We start from the raw sequence: 11,046 nt of genomic DNA, 5'->3' as shown, positions 1-11,046 counted from the left end.
GCATGACCTCCAGCATGCAGCTAGCCCAGGAGGTCCTGAAGGACCCCCCGGTGGCGTCCGAGGAGCCGCCTGCTCCGCTGAAGGGGCTTGAGATGTTTGCACAAACCATTGAGACTGTCCTGCGTCGTATTAAAGTCACCTTCCTGGACACTATCATCCGCATCGAGCACCAGCCCCTGGCCCTGGAAACATGCATTGCCTTAGAGGTGCACATCAAATGGCTGGAGTACTGTGACATGATGGTGCGGGACCCAGCCAGCCAAACGACTGTGCCCGTCGACATCCGCCAGCCTCGCTCCTTCCTGCACAAGAGTCTCCAGCTGAGCTCTGTTCAGCTGTTCTATGACAGCACCGAGACAGCACAGGGTCCTTCAGAGGACCCTCAAGGTTCAGCCACAGCTAGTGAAGGAGAGGAGGAGGAGGAAAAAGAGGAGAAGCCCCCGGCAGCCCTCTCCTGTCCTCCTCCTCCTCAGCCGCTGCTCATAGGAAGCTGCTCCGGCTTCATCAAGACCATAAAGTTCAAGCAGAATGAGATGCTGCCCGGACCAAAGTTGGAGTTGGATGTAAAGCTGGGCTGTGTCCACATGCTGCTGTCTCCAGATCAAATAACCCATCTGACAGACCTGCTGGCAGCTTTCAGCATAGACACTGAGCCAGAGAGTAAGGAGGGCGAGGGGCTGCACAGCCGTCCTGTAGACACTGAGCCAGAGAGTAAGGAGGGCGAGGGGCTGCACAGTCGTCCTTTAGACACTGAGCCAGAGAGTAAGGAGGGCGAGGCGCTGCACAGCCGTCCTTTAGACTCCAACGACCTGCGTCTGCTCGAGGAGGATTGCGGCAAGCAGCTGGGTTCCAGCCCCCGGGATGGGGTGTCGGACACCATGGCCGACCTGGAACCCGACCTCAGCGGCCTGGAGAACGGAGACATATTTTACTCCATGGGTCCTGCTGGGATGATGAGCAGTGCATTACTGCAACTGACACTGACTGGCCTCACCCTAACTCTGTTGCAGGATGACCTGCCCCCCGGCATGGATGGGGTCCAGGTGTGTCAGGTGTTCTTCCGGGAGCTGGCCTTCTTCAAGGACAGCATGTTCAGCGAGAGAGACTTCCACCATCTGAGAGGCAGCTTCGCCAAGGCCTGTCCGCACTCCAACCTCAGACTGACGGGGGTGGCGGTGCAGGTTGCATGTGAGATGCGCAGCGGGAATCGCCACAATCATGCCATGACCTCAGACCTCTCCTTCAGCAGGCTGGAACTGTTAGAGTGTCTCTGGGAGGACAGCAAGCCTCAGTACAGCGAGTTGCTCCAGTTCCACAGAGCTGGTTTGTTCACAGTTGGAGCTGCAGCCAGACTGTGCGCCAAGTTACACTACAGCCTCAATGAAAAACACCTGCGCAAGGGTAAGCGGCAGGTGGTGCGTCGGGACAGTGTGGTGAGAGTGCAGCTGGCAGAGCTGAGCACTGAACTGAACCTGGACATCCTCAGTCGCCTGGGGAGCCTGAGCAAGGCCTTCAGCCACTGTCCCAGACAGACTGCTGGACCTGGACATGCGCAGACCCAGAGCAGTGAGCTGCACTCCTACTTCTCCCTCCTGTCCCCCAACGTCATCCTCAAGCTCCGCTTCCCCATACCGGACCTGCATCCCCTCCCCAAGCGTTGTCCGCCCAGGGTGGTGCGGCAGGAGACCCTGTTGCTGGAGCTGACGGAGCTGGAGGTGAAGCACCAGGAGGCTCCGGACCTCCAGAGTGAGCAGGCTGCCCCGGGACAGCCCTCTGGGCCCTGCCTCACCCAGTTGCTAGAGGCCTCCTTCACTGACATGCACGGGTCATATGAGGGCTGGGAGGGAGGCTCTTTTCCCTGTATCAGAGTGAAGAAGAACCATGACTCCCTGCCCAGGGTATCCGTGCGTGTGAGCGGTGGAGATCCCCAGGGCACAGGAGCAGATCTGGGCGTGCTGGTCCACAGCCTGGCCAGGGACCTGGGGGCCAGGTTCTTCGAAAGCCACTGTGAACTCCAAGACAAAATCAGCTCTCCTTTCTCCTCCAACCGCACCATGTTTGAGACCGAGGAGATTGTGATTCCAGCCAATCCAGAGCAGATGTGTCAGTTCCAGGCCCAGTGTGTGGCCCAGTGTCAGTGTGCCATGGACATCAGTATGCCGCTGGTCTACATCCTCCTGCCCAGCAAAGAGGCCTTCCAGAGCATGTATAACAGGATCAATAATGATCTGTTGATGTGGAAGCCCCCTCCCCCCTCGGCCCACAGCCCCCGCCACAGCCACTATCACCGTAACGAGTTCAAGCCCTGCAAGTCGGTCTTCAGACTGGACTCTGATTCAGAGGAAGATGAGACTCAGTTCTACTCGGCCAACGAATCTAGAAGACAGGTGGAGCCCCACCCTAACCACACCCTCAGCCTCGTCTCCCTCACAGTTGTCATTGGCAAGGGCCGTCTCCAAGCCATGACAGACAGGAAGGAGGACCACAACCACGGGGAGATCGTACTCGACCTGGAAGGGGGGAAGATATTCAGTGTGGCACAGCACCAGAACAACCCCAATCTCAACTTTCTGTGTGTGGAGAGCAAGCGGGTGGCGCTCTACCACCGAGCGCTGGTGAAAGACCCCCCCATCCCTGAGTGGTTGGTGATGCCCAGCTTCACTCCCCCAAATCACCTGGACCCTACCATCTACCCCACAGAAGTGGGTGTGACCAGTGTGAGCGGCAGGGTTAGTGAGCCTCAGATGTTGTCCACAGCCATCAAAATCACCATAGACCCCCAGAGGAAGGTCAAGGAGTTCCTGGTTGCTCTTCTGCTCCAAGGCGCCACCATGCGATATTACATGACCCAGACCAATCAGAGTTGGCATGAGCAGCTGGTTGACTTCCTGGATGTCATCGATGACCCCATCCTGGGATACACACCATCTGCCATCATTACCGTCCTCCATATACACCTCACTACCTGTGCCGTGGACTACAGGCCCCTGTATCTGCCACTGCGAGTGTTGTTCACCACAGAATCCTTCTCTCTGTCCAGTAATGTCATTGTAGACACTGCCACCTTCCACCTCAGATTTATCCTGGATGACTCTGCCTTCTATCTCTCTGACAAGTGTGAGACTGACACTGTGGACCTGAGGAGAGACTATGTGTGTGTTCTGGACATTGACCTGCTGGAGCTGGCCATCACCACATGGACAGGCTGTGCCACGGGCAAGCAAAGTCAGCCTCTGTTTGAGCTTCGTTGTTCCAACAACATGGTTCACCTCCTTACCTGTGCAGATTCCTGTGCTGGCCTGGTCAACCTGCTGCAGTACCTGATCTCCCAGGGTGACCTGCATCCCCCGCCGCGACACACCTCGCCCACCAAGATCTCTGGACAGAAGTTACCGCTGTCAGAAAGCCCCGCCTCCTTGCTGCCCTGCCCACCAGCTGAGACCGCTGAAATCAACCAGTATGATCTGGCTGATGCCTTGATTGACACAGAGAACAGCCAACAAGAAGAGGGTTTAGATCCAGGCTCACTCTCAGTACCACAAGGCTCGCTTGTCTCCGACTACCTGTTCCCCAGTAAGGCCTCCAGGCAACGCCCCTCTGTCCTGCAGAGAAAGGAGTCGCAGGCAATTATGTCAGAGGGAGGCTCCGAGGGCTCCACTGACAACGAGGACTTCTGCATCCTGGAGGCTCCAGGCATGGGCATTCCTCTCAAGGATGGAGAGCCTGTGGTGAGGGTGCTGTCCCAGGGGCCCATAAGGTTGAAGGATGGCCACTTCTCCAGGCCACGGGGCAGCTCAGACCTACTGCTGGCCCCCAGTTGCTTCCCCGTGGCCCAGAGCAGGGTGGTGCTGCGAGAGATTTCTGTAGTCTGGCATCTCTACGGGGGCAAGGACTTCGGGGGCAAGCCCATCTCCATACATGCCCAGCATGTAAATAGGGGCCGTTCAGTCCCCGTTGGTGTCCGAGGCTCCCCGTCCCGCTCTGTGCCTTCCCCCCGACCCCAGAACTCCTGGCGCTGGGCTGGAGGCAGCGGTCGTCAGCACACACTGCTCATGGAGATCCAGCTTACCAAGGTGTCCTTCCAGCATGAGTCCTATGCGGTGGCGGTGGATGGGCAGGAGAGAGAGGGACTGGTTGGGACTGGGGTCAGGGTGGGTCCAGGCAGGGAACAGCCCCTCTCCAGGCAGGTATTCATCGTCCAGGAACTGGAGGTTCGAGATCGACTGGCCTCCTCGCAAATCAACAAGTTCCTCTACCTCTACACCAGTGAGAGCATGCCGCGCCGCACCCACTCCAACATGTTGACAGTGAAGGCCCTGGAGGTGTGTCCAGAGTCGGGTCTCGGGGGTCCAGAGTGCTGTCTCAGAGTCAGCCTGCTGCCCCTTCGCCTCAACGTTGACCAGGATGCATTGTTCTTCCTGAAGGGTTTTTTCAGTAATCTAGCTTCCTCTGTTAACTCTTACCTGCCTGTGGATCCTGCAGCCGAAGTGAAGGCAGACCCCTCCCAGAAGTCGTCTGAGGAGGAGTCAGATGACGGTCTGGGACCTGACTTAACAGCCTCCGTGGAAACTACACATAGCGAGCAGAGCTCCTCTGCCTCCTCCACTGACCAGCCAATCTACTTCCGGGAGTTCCGTTTCAGCTCTGAAGTGCCTATCTGGCTGGACTATCAAGGCAAACATGTAGTCGTTGAACAGGGAACATTTACTGGGATTCTGATTGGCCTGGCCCAGTTAAATTGCTCAGAACTCAAGCTGAAGAGGCTCTTCTGCAGACACGGTCTCCTTGGCGTAGACAAAGTGATCCAGTATGCCGTCACCGAATGGCTGACGGACATCAGGAAGAATCAGCTGCCGGGCATTCTGGGAGGTGTCGGCCCCATGCACTCTGTTGTGCAGCTCTTCCACGGAGTTCGGGATCTGTTCTGGATGCCCATAGAGCAGTACAGGAAAGACGGACGCATTGTCCGGGGTCTCCAGCGTGGAGCAGCGTCCTTCGGCACCTCCACAGCCTCGGCTGCTCTGGAGCTCAGCAACAGGCTGGTGCAGGCCATACAGGCCACAGCAGAGACGTTGTGCGCCGTCACTGAGGGCCGGGCCCCCTCCAGCCGTCCTCGCCGAGCCCCGCAGCCTGCGGACCTCCGAGAAGGTGTGGCCAAGGCCTACGTCACCGTCCGAGGGGGAGTGATCGACACGGCTCAAACCCTGTGCGACGCAGCGGCCCGCGGCCACAAGCAGACAGGTCTCCCCGGCGCTGTGGGCGGCGTCCTTCGACAGACCCTGCCCACTGTGGTTCGGCCCCTAATAGTGGCCTCTGAAGCCACTTCGAATCTACTGGGCGGCATGCGCAATCAGATCAAACCAGATGCCCGGAAGGAGGACTTCTTAAAATGGCGTACAGAGGACGGCCAGGAGTGATCACTTTGTTGTTGAGAGTGTATGCAGAAGATGAGTGATGATTTGAAGATGATTTGGAAATACTCATGTACTCTGCATTGACTGTGTATGTGTGTGTAATGTATTAACGACTGAGAGGGTGTTCCAATGCAAAGAAGGGGGAAAAAAAGCTACCTTGCACCCAGTAACTTGCACCCATTCACATGGACATACAGATTAGTCCTGTTTTCCCTTCTGATGCAATCAGGTTGCACAAAACACCGGACTTAACGTCCGAGTTAAGATTTCCATAAAACAAAATCTGTTGCACAAAACCCTCCTTAAGGTTGAACATTTTAAGGAAGACTTAAGGACAAGACTTAAGGGTGTTTTGTGCTACCGGTTTTATTTTGTGGAAACCTTAACTCGGACCCTAAGGAAAATCTTAACTCAAGGTGTTTTGTGCTGCACATTGTAATGTATTGTACGATGTCAAAAAAAAATGGCCACTTGATGCTGGACCCAAAATGGAGTCGTTCCCGTTCACCCCTATGTTAAAATGCCCCACTTTGTAACAGGATTACTGTGTTTACAGCATGGTCCAAAACACTGTTTTGGCTTATAGGCTACAGGTAAAAACCCTTTCATAATTGTACGGGGGTAAATTTTGATATAATAACTTGCCCGTTTAGAATGGGTGGTGTGGTGTCTGTGGCAGTGTCAGTCACAATTGTGATGTCACTCGATCAACTGTGATGTCATCAGTGATGACACTCGAGGTGATGTCACTGATTATGACATCACTGATGATGTCATCAGTGATGACACTCGAGGTGATGTCACTGATTATGACATCACTGATGATGTCATAAATCCTTCCCTGCTGAGGTTATATCACAATGCCTATGTCTTTATCACCCAAAGTTTTTTCCCCAAACAGGTGCAGTGACGTTTTCTCTTCTCTTCACCTACAAAGTGCAAAAGCCACCATGTCTCTGTTGTCTCAACGGCTTCAGATGAAGCCTGTGATCACCGGTGTGAAGTATTTCCTCATCTCGTACAGCCTCATAATTTGGTTCACAGGAGTGATCCTGCTGGCGGTTGGCGTGTGGGGGAAGGTGAGCCTGGAGGCCTTTTTCTCCCTGTTTGACAAGAGCATCAACGCGACATATGTCCTCATTGGGACCGGAGCCATCATCGTTATTTTCGCACTGTTCGGCTGCTTCGCTACATGCTGCAGAAGCCCATGGATGCTCAAACTGTATGCCGTGTTCCTGACCTTGGTGTTCCTGGCTCAGCTTGTGGCTGGAATCTCAGCCTTCCTCTTCAGGCATGAGATCAAGGCCACATTATCAGATGGATATTCATACGCTGTGGAGAACTACGATGGCAACAACCCACCAAGCACTGCAGTCGACACCATTCAACGTACTCTGAAGTGCTGTGGGAAGACAAATTACACCGACTGGATGGAGACCACCTACTTTAAAGAGAAGGGCATCCCTCCCAGCTGCTGTAAAGACCACACTAACTGCACACCAGAGAGCCTCAAAGACCCTGAGAAGTTTGGGAATGAGGTATACAGAGAGGGTTGCTTCTCACTGGTGACCAGCACGATGGAGTCCAACTTGGGAATCATTGCAGGAATCTCTTTCGGAACCGCCTTCATCCAGCTCATTGGAATATTCCTGGCCTGCTGCTTATCTCGATACATAACCAACAACCAGTATGAGGTGGTCTAGCAGTCTCCTTCCACAGGTTACTCTCCAGAGAGCAGAGGACAGGAGGACATGAGCAGGAGAAGTAACCCCAACAGGAAGTACTGTAGGCATCTCAAAAGACAGGCTGGAGGATAGAGAGATCAATCAACTTTTATTAGCAGACACATCGTCCATAGAAAGAACAGACAAACACATAACAATTAAAAGAAAACACGAAAGAGCACAGTAAAAAAAAAACTATAAAAGGCACTTATACCAAAATTGACTACTCCAGAGTGATGGAGCTGAAGCCAGACTACCTCAAGGCCAGCCTGAGGAGGGCGCAGCTTCGACGAGACAGACCGCAGCTGGACGAAACTCTGGAAGACTTCCAGAAGGTTCTGGAGAACGATCCAGGCCAGGACACTGCCAGACTGGCCTGCATGAGGTTACCTCAGCACATCATGAGAGGGATGAGAAGCTGAAGGAAGAGCTGATGAGTACCCTGAAGAAGCTGGACAACTTGTTCCCGAGACCTTTACGTGAATCCGTTTGGAAGTTAGGCACTTTTTATGTTGGGCACGCCCATTGCCGCAGTCATGTCCATTCCCACAGTCATGTGTACAACATTGCTGTTGTTGATGGTGGTGGTGATGATGATGATGATGATAATGATGTGTATTGTAAGCCCATGCCTGCTGGGCATACAATGTATGCATGACAATAATAAAGAATTTAAAAAAAATCATTCATTCATGCTTTCAATGTATTGTGTATTGTATTGTTGTACTGTTGTCTTGGACACCAGGGATCTGATAAATAAACAAACGCCCACTGTCTGCATGGGTGCGTTAAGTAAAAAAGAAAAAGGTGTTTTGTGCAACCGGCCCCGCCTGCTCTATTCCCTTCTGCCACTAGTACACTAGTATACAGATTCTTCTCACTGTTCTTTTAGTATGCAAACATATCAGCATCACGCTCTGACTTCATGGGTTTTAGCTTAAACTTACCATGTTAAAGAAACATGCTGATCAGTGCTGTCTGTGGTCTAATTCAGCCAGCGCTAGATGTGAACTGAAACGTCATTTGGATATCAGTTCACCTTGTTCGGGTGCATGGTGTGTGGTGTGAAGGGTCCCTGACTTTGGTCCACTTGCATCGGTTATTGATGTCTGGTCTCTCCTGGGAGATCCTGAAGTGTCCTTTCGTCAGATCCCTCCGGAGGTTGCAGCGGCAGGTGGTTTTCACCCTGACCTCACAACAACATGTCCTGGGATTGGTTCAACTTTGGCCCCGCAATGCTCCTACTCCCACCAATAGGGTACCGCAGGAATGAATGGGAAGTAGCAAATCGCCACCATGCTGTTTCGTAAGGGGAAAAGGATATGGGATTTTAGAATTTGGATTTCAGTTAAATCCATGAAATAGTCTGTGGTTAACAAAAGCTTGTGGGAGTGGAGATTTGTGTTCAGCAGGATAATCTCCACAAACTAGGACCACTTTTATGACTTTTGAAGCGTAAATGCTTTATTTTATTTTATTATTACTGTAAGGTCTGCACCATTGGGAAGATGTAACTTAATTACAGACAATTAAAAAGCATTTTGGTTTGGTAAAAGATTCAACACAAATACAGTTCAAAGTTGCTTTGGCATTGATCGCCACTCCCCCTCCTTTCTTTACATGATAATTCCCGTAGACATTGTATCCATAACCGATGGTTTCAGCCACGTTTCTGACAGAACTATAATGTCGCAGAGATGAATTGTGTCTATTTTATTTATTAAACTGCGTACATTTACTGTCAGTAAATGACATGTTAATCCATTGATGTTTTTGAGATCGTTTGGATTTTCAAGCTGTGTCAGGTCAGGGCCTGGGTTGGGGTGGATGTTACCTGATAGAAGAAGCAGGAGAATCACCTTGACTTTCCTTGCTGGGCCACTTCTCCAGCACTGCCTATATTGGCAGTGCTGGCAGAGAGCTGAAGCATCTTGATTCATCTTAGTTCTGAGTAAAGGAGGCTTTCTAACGCTCTCCCTGAGGAGGTCAGGCAAAATTAGTTTTACAGTACTGTATCTCCTAAAAACTGAACGGGTATGGAGAGCATTTAGGCCAGGGGACGCTGAATTTCACCATGGAAACACACAAATTAAATGATTGTAGGTCAGGTCCAGTGCCCACCAATTAAATGTCCCCATTTAATGACAGGAGAGCAACTTCGCCTCACATAGGTTGTTTTCAGGTGAGGTCACGTCAAGATGGCAACCGGGGCAAGACCATTAACCATTGGCTTGTTTGCAAACCATGTGATCATGCTGCGGGCCAACCAGCAGCAGGCTACAAAGCACTAGCGAAATCGAACAAGTTGCTGGAAAAATGGCTTCTCTTCATTGTATATGGATCATATCCTATATGTTTTGCAATCTTCTGGCGATACCTGCAGCGTGGTGCAGCATACTCACTTTCCTCCATTCTGCATAGTAGCTCTGGGAGAGCTGCCCCCCAGCGACGTCATCAGAATCACGTGGTTGCAAACAACCTATAGAGTACTGTGACTTTAAACAACCTATAGAGTACTGTGACTTTAAACAACCTATACAGTACTGTGACTTTAAACAACCTATACAGTACTGTGACTTTAAACAACCTATAGAGTACTGTGATTTTAAACAACCTATAGAGTACTGTGACTTTAAACAACCTATAGAGTACTGTGACTTTAAACAACCTATAGAGTACTGTGACTTTAAACAACCTATAGAGTACTGTGACTTTAAACAACCTATACAGTACTGTGACTTTAAACAACCTATAGAGTACTGTGACTTTAAACAACCTATACAGTACTGTGACTTTAAACAACCTATACAGTACTGTGACTTTAAACAACCTATAGAGTACTGTGACTTTAAACAACCTATACAGTACTGTGACTTTAAACAACCTATAGAGTACTGTGACTTTAAACAACCTATAGAGTACTGTGACTTTAAACAACCTATAGAGTACTGTGACTTTGCTTCTTAATTGGCCTCCTTAGTTATTCCTGTTAATGTTAAATACTGGCAGGGAGGGTTTAAAGACTCTCATTAACACACAGACACACATGCACACACACACACGCACACACACACACACATATCTTATAGTTGTATGGCGGTAAAGTACACATACACACACAAAACCCTCTGGTTGTATAGCTAGTGTGTGTGTATAGCACACACACACACAGGATAATTATTACCTTCATATGCAAACGCCCGCAGTGCCCGCCTGGCAGCCTGACGTTTTTTAAAGTGTGTACTTTTCTTATTTAATTAATTAAAACAATCGTCAATGAACTTTAAATTAGTCCAGCATAAAATAATCATCTCCGCTGTGTGTGTGTGTGTGTGTGTGTGTGTGTGTGTGTGTGTGTGTGTGTGTGTGTGTGTGTGTGTGTGTGTGTGTGTGTGTGTGTGTGTGTGTGTGTGTGTGTGTGTGTGTTAATAATTAGCAGGCAGTAAAGCGGCTGTGTTAATTGCATTTAGGATCCTGCCTGGGGAGAGAGAGGAGGAATGGAGAGAGAGAGAGAGAGAGAGAGGAAGAGAGAGAGAGAGAGAGAGTCAGTATCTCTCATCTCTTGTTCCTGAAATAGAGAATTCCCATGTATTCTGAGATATAAAATGGAGCATAGAGCCCTCAGGATCAGGCAAACAGACTCTCTCTCTCTCTCTCTCTCTCTCTCTCTCTCTCTTTCACACACACACACACACACACACACACACAGCCCCTGGGAGGACGGCGCTAACCTTAATTAGCCTAACACTGTGGTGAAATTGATTGAAATGCAGAACATCAATTATTAAGCCTAACTGTTTTCATAACCCCACACACACCCCGCCATGTAGCGCACGCAGGGGAGGTAGGGGGGATAATAGGGAGGTGGAGGTGTGTGTGCTGATAAGAAGGGAGAGGTGTGAATATGT

General features: G+C 50.8%; 2 pseudogenes across 2 annotated transcripts in view; both read left to right on the top strand.

Annotated features, from left to right (window-relative positions):
* Positions 1-5,417, top strand: part of LOC310771985 (autophagy-related protein 2 homolog A pseudogene) — a 6,245-nt pseudogene extending 828 nt beyond the window's left edge. The window contains exon 2 of the transcript in view: positions 1-5,417. This exon is cut by the window's left edge and continues 396 nt beyond it. The product of the transcript in view is annotated as an autophagy-related protein 2 homolog A pseudogene (transcript).
* Positions 5,418-6,364: 947 nt separating this feature from the next.
* On the top strand, positions 6,365-7,117 carry LOC310771984 (tetraspanin-7 pseudogene; annotated as a pseudogene). The gene has a single exon. The product of its transcript is annotated as a tetraspanin-7 pseudogene (transcript).
* The last annotated feature ends 3,929 nt before the right edge of the window (positions 7,118-11,046 follow it).

This window comes from Poromitra crassiceps, assembly GCF_964638095.1.
Source record: "Poromitra crassiceps genome assembly, contig: HAP1_SCAFFOLD_1675, whole genome shotgun sequence".
Lineage (NCBI taxonomy): Eukaryota > Metazoa > Chordata > Actinopteri > Beryciformes > Melamphaidae > Poromitra > Poromitra crassiceps.
Note: the sequence above shows the minus strand (reverse complement) of the source record. Positions and strands in the feature narration are given on the sequence as shown.